Source organism: Podarcis bocagei, assembly GCF_964188305.1.
Source record: "Podarcis bocagei genome assembly, chromosome: 1".
Taxonomy (NCBI): domain Eukaryota; kingdom Metazoa; phylum Chordata; class Lepidosauria; order Squamata; family Lacertidae; genus Podarcis; species Podarcis bocagei.
In genome coordinates, this window is record NC_138125.1 from 31177873 (window position 1) to 31183804 (window position 5932).

The 5932-nt window shown below is 45.2% G+C and overlaps 1 long non-coding RNA gene across 1 annotated transcript; it reads right to left on the reverse strand.

The window, feature by feature from the left end:
* Positions 1-2502: 2502 nt before the first annotated feature.
* LOC308575928 lies at positions 2503-5681 on the reverse strand. The gene is made up of 2 exons (XR_014002976.1): positions 5599-5681; positions 2503-2707 (listed from the first exon to the last, which is right to left on the reverse strand). It is a non-coding gene; the product is annotated as an uncharacterized lncRNA (long non-coding RNA).
* Between the last annotated feature and the right edge of the window lie 251 nt (positions 5682-5932).

A 5932-nucleotide genomic window follows, 5' to 3' on the forward strand; every position in this document is an offset into this window, starting at 1 on the left:
TGCAAATATCACATCAGTCCTGCACAGGTGAGAATCTCATTTGTATTACAAATGCTTCTCCAGAGTTCCCTATTCCCTATTAACAGTAACACATAGATGCAAATCACATTAAAGACTCAAAGGCAGCTGAAAGGTAATGTGTGAAAATGTCCTGCCTATTCACCTGGCTCCCCCTCTCCCACTGAATGCTATGAGTGATCTAGGAGCCATACTCCAGGAACATCTGCAGTGTCATAACACAACATGCACATACAGAGCAGGATTCTCCATGAGTCTACCTTCACAAACACATCTGGAATGTCACTGGGAAGAGGGAGGTTTGAGTGACAGTTGCGTGGAAGTGGGAAGAGGTGGATGGAAGAGGGGTTAAGCACTCTCCCCCTATTGCAATCTCTCTGTAAATTACCCCTCCCCAGCTGCATAGTGGACAGTTCTTTCGAATTGTATTGTGGATTTTTCTCAGAAGCACATTTTGTAAGGAGAGCCTTTGGGAAAAGAGAATGAAAGGGGAATGAATATTTTATCTTTAGTAACTGGTCATTTCCATTCTGAAGAGAGGAAACGAAGGACCGTCTGTTGGGTGCTGAATATTCAACACACAATCAGCAACTGGGTTATGTATGAATATAAGGATGTGTTATTATTTATAGAGCTTCATAGTCATGCACAACACCTTACTAGCAGAAATATGCTATGATAGGTAGCAAGGCCATTGTAGCTTTTGCTTTCTCTGTGTGTTTTTTATAATTACTGTTACAGATACATACATATGGATCTCCCTGTCCTGACACTAGGAATGGATTTTCTTTCCTAGAATACCCACTGGTTCCAAGGAAGGGTCTCATAATGTGGCCTGCCCCAGGAAAGTCTTTTCCTCCTGCTCCTGCATACAAGACATCCACTTTAACTAATGACAGCCTTCGGCCTGGTACTTAGACGTGGAGAAATGATAGTGGCAGGAACATGAAGCGCAAAGGGCAGCTTTTTATGCAAGGCAGTGGTGTAGCGAAGTAATTTTTTTTACCCTGAACTTATTGGTTTCATGTGGGGACTCCTTTAGACAGTACTGTATATTACCTCACTTCAGATGTGGTTCACCAACATTGCTGCGTTTGAGGACCCCCCTGCTAGGTGGAGCTCTGAATTTCTGTCCTGACAGCACTGTTTATGTAAGACACCTTTCTCTTAACCTCGACCACCCATCTGTAACATCAGGAAAATGACACTGGCAAACATCACTTGTAAGCCAACATCACATGAGGTAAAAAAAAAAGGTGTTTTATGAATTTTTTAGTCAAGCTGTGGAGAGGGGCTGTACAAGAAGAAGAAGAAGAGTTTGGATTTGATATCCCGCCTTTCATTCCCCTTCAGGAGTCTCAAAGCGGCTAACAATCTCCTTTCCCTTCCTCCCCCACAACAAACACTCTGTGAGGTGAGTGGGGCTGAGAGACTTCAGAGAAGTGTGACTAGCCCAAGGTCACCCAGCAGCTGCAGGTGGAGGAGCGGGGAAGCGAACCCAGTTCCCCAGATTACAAGACTACAGCTCTTAACCACTACACCACGCTGGATCTCAACAAATGGGTTGTAAGATGCTTGGAGACCTTCAGATAATGAGAGACTAACAAGTGTTGTTGTTGTTGTGGCTCCCTGTGACTGCTAATGAGGATCCTGCTGTTTTGCACAATCATTGTTCAATGTCCTGGTCACCCTTGCCTGAATGCTTACCAACAGCCATTATTAGGAAATTCCATGTCTTCCTCTAGCTGTTCAGGATAAACTAAATACCCCCCTGTGCTATTTGCTTTCTGCCTCTGAATCATCCCTTTGCTCCCCTCCTTCACCACACAGCTCTTCATGCTCAATTATGCTAAGTAATACATCTGCCTTACAGAGCAGGCACAAGACAGGTATCTTTCTTTTCATTTAGAGCTCCTCTCCCATCTTTATGGCTGTGGAAGGCTCCTTCAAATATTTGTTCCCTGCCTATGTGATATTTCCTGGCATGCAGAAGGGAATTTGACTTTGAAAGGCGGCAGCAAATGATTCAAATGTTAATTTCAGCAACAGCTTTCCTAACACATCAGGATGCGCAGCCAGTTGCTGCTTGGTACATTTGCCTCTAATTTCACCCTTCTCTCATTTTCTCCAGCCTTTCCTAATCACAACTAAAAGGTTACATTCTCCTGCTCTCTTACTCTCTCTCATTTTTCACTGAGACAGTGAAGCCAGGTTAAGACACATTTTGATGAATTAATCTGGGAGGACAGTGGTTGTTACCCTGAAAGAGCCAGGGGGAAATAATGAAGACAGTAAGGCACAAAGAGCCCAGGTAGATTAGACCAAAGCATCTTGTTTCTCACAGGTACCGTGAGGGGGGCCCTCACAAACAGGACAATAACACTCCCCCTCTCTGCCAAACAGTGGCAGGAGTGGGTGGGGCCACAGGCACGCACACAGGGTCATGTCCCTTTGGAGAATGGAAGACAAAGCGGAAGCAGCCGTGCTTCAAGATATATGGTTTTATATTTTCACCTTCAGTCTGCATGAAGGGGGTTCAGATCTTACAGCATGGTCCAAAGCATTGCAGGCAGTTCTTCCTTCTCCCTCACCAAGATGGATCTCACCCTTTCTTCTTCCCAGAAGCTCCTTGTCCTCCCCCACAACAGTTACCCTGGCAACCTTCCAAATCTCCAATCTCTGGTCACACCTGGGCAAGAAGTTCCATTGTCTTGTTAATGACCCACAATGGCTCTCTTAACGGCCCTAGTTTGGCCAGGCTACCCAGGAACCCCTTTGTAGCTTATATTCTCCCTTCATATCACAAATAACCCCAAATCCTAGCATTTATAAATTTTAGTATTTGGGGGGAACCCCCCCCCCAAGTTCTGTAACAGTGGCCAATGGTCAGAATCCCACCACTCTCTGGGACACCCTTCCACTTGCTGTTAGGTAAAGGTAAAGGGACCCCCGACCGTTAGGTCTAGTCATTTCCGACTCTGGGGTTGCGGCACTCATCTCGCTTTATTGGCCGAGGGAGCCGGCGTACAGCTTCCGGGTCATGTGGCCAGCATGACTAAGCCGCTTCTGGCGAACCAGAGCAGCGCACGGAAACGCCGTTTATCTTCCTGCCGGAGCGGTACCTATTTATCTACTTGCACTTTGACGTGCTTTCAAATTGCTAGGTTGGCAGGAGCAGGGACTGAGCAACGGGAGCTTACCCCGTCACGGGGATTCGAACCACCTAGGCAAGCCCTAGGCTCAGAGGCAAGCTTTGAAGACCCATCCATCTGCTTAAGCAGGCATTCCACGGCTCGTAACTTTCTTCACATTATTCTGCTTTATTATTTATTGATATTTAACTGCATCTTTTATTGATGGCTTCTCTGTTTTTGCTGATGTATTTCTATGTACGTTCAGTTTTAAGTGTTGCGTATACATCCCACACCCCCTTTCCATTTTAATGATCAGACTGTGTTTTATGTCAGCTGCTGAGGGATTTTGCATATTAAGTGGCATATAAATATTATTAATCATTAATGATAATCTTACTCTGCCATAATTGGTGGATCTAAAGAAGTGCTCAGCAAAAGAAAAAAGAAAAAATTGATCGTTTGGGGGATAGGAAAATTGGGGGCCCCACAAACCTTCGGGCCTCATGACATTAGGGGTAGGGAACACAGTTATGGCCGCAGTCAATTAAGAAAACTATTTTAAATGACAGTTTGGTTTTTTTGTGGGGGAGGCTATGATTTAGCGACCGTTGTTCTAAAAGATGGTGTAGGTTGCTCTTTGTTTAAATACTACCAGTGGATGAGAGCCCATCGCCTCCTGAGGCAGATTGTTCCACTGGTGATCAGTTCTGACTGTCAGGAAGCTTTTCCTGCTTCCTTGCAATTCCTACCTGTTGGGTCTATTTGTTCCACCCATTGGAGCAAGAGAAAAGGAAGTCTGCTTTATCTTGTGCACAACAGCCCTGCAGATAGTTGCAGACCCTGATGGTCTCTCAGCTTGAGCTTTCCTTTTCAATGCAAAACATGTCCAGCTGTATTGACTTTCCCCCAAAGGACTTGGTCTCCACACCCCTCATCATCCTGTCCCCCACCCTCTGGACACACTCCAGTTTGTCAGTGTAATTCTTAAAATGTGGTGCCCTGAACTGGACACACAGTACTTCAGAGGCAGCCTGACCAATGCAGAACAGAGTGCAAACATTTCTTTTTGGGATCCGGGCACTGTATGTGCTGAACAATTATAAGGCTTCTGGGTGACAGCAGCTTGAATAGTCCAGGGACAAGAAAAAGAATAGCTGAATGATAATTGTACTGGCCCCATGCAAGACAAGACCGGCTTTGCCCTGATCTCCCTGTCTCAATATTCACTAATTGGACCTTGACCTGCCACTTCCCTTCCCCAGAAAGGACTTGCATACCTTGCCAGACACTGCTTCCTACAATTACTGCTTAAAACATCTTCTGCATGCACTCGATTTTCACGGAAATGACACACACTGCTTCACTGCCTGTACCCTGATTTGTGATAAAGCATTCTCCAATAAAAGAATTTTATGCCTTTTTATATGCTTGGGTTCATTGGTGGAATGGCAAATGGTTCATCAGCGCAAGGAAACATTCTTCTCCTCTCCTTCCTCCTGCACCCTCATAATCTGTTCTAGGGATTCCCCCAACCCCCTGGAGAAGATCTGGGGACAGCGCAGTTGACATGGAGAAGAGAGAAAGCCCATTGTGCAAGCAGAAGATGTTCTGCTACCTCATTTACTTAGCAGAATACTGTCCCGTGTTACATTTTTTGTAAATAAAATTCAAGTACAGTCATACCTCGAGTTGAATGTGCTTCGGGTTGAGCGTGTTCGAGTTCCGCTCTGCGTTACTTCCGGGTTTCGCCACTTGCGCATGAACAGACGCTCAAAATGACGTCACACGCATGCGCGGAAGCAGTGAAACATGACCCACGTACGCGCAGACGCGCCGTCACGTCTTGCATTCCGTTCGGGATGCGAACAGGACTCCGGAACGGATCCCGTTTGCATCCTGAGGTACCACTGTATATAAAAAGCCATAAAATATCATTCTAATACAAAGACTCTGCTCTGGTTTAAGATGCTATAGAGCAAGATAAATGCTGACCTTTAAAGCCCTAAATGGCCTCGGTCCAGTATACCTGAAGGAGCGCCTCCACCCCCATTGTTCTGCCCGGACATTGAGGTCCAACACCGAGGGCCTTCTGGTGGTTCCCTCACTGCGAGAAGCCAAGTTACAGGGAACCAGGCACAGGGCCTTCTCGGTAGTGGCACCCGCCCTGTGGAACGCCCTCCCACCAGATGTCAAAGAGAAAAATAACTACCAAACTTTTAGAAGACATCTGAAGGCAGCCCTGTTTAGGGAAGCTTTTAATGTTTAACAGACTATTGTATTTTAATATTTTGTTGAAAGCCACCCAGAGTGGCTGGAGAAACCCAGCCAGATGGGTGGGGTATAAATAATAATAATAATAATAATAATAATAATAATAATAATAATAATAATAATATTAAAGTTACAACATCCATAAAGTTACCTAGTCAATTCATAAAGAGCAAACCTTCATCTTTGCATCCCAGTTGACAAAATGCAGCGTGCCTGCCAGTCAGCTAGGGAAAACTGAGACAATATTGTTAGAGAAATCTGTTTACTTAGCAGTGATATAATGTGATATCACAATCTCCCTAATAGAGTCTAGTGTCTGTCTCCATGATCAGTTTGAGGACACAATGTATGACTGATATGTGACTTGAACATGAAAGCTGGATCAGAAAGAGTACATAATGACATATTTTCAATGTATTAAGAGCCAGTGTGGTGTAGTGGTTAAGAGCGGTAGTCATGTAATCTGGGGAACCGGGTTCGCGTCTCCGCTCCTCCACATGCAGCTGCTG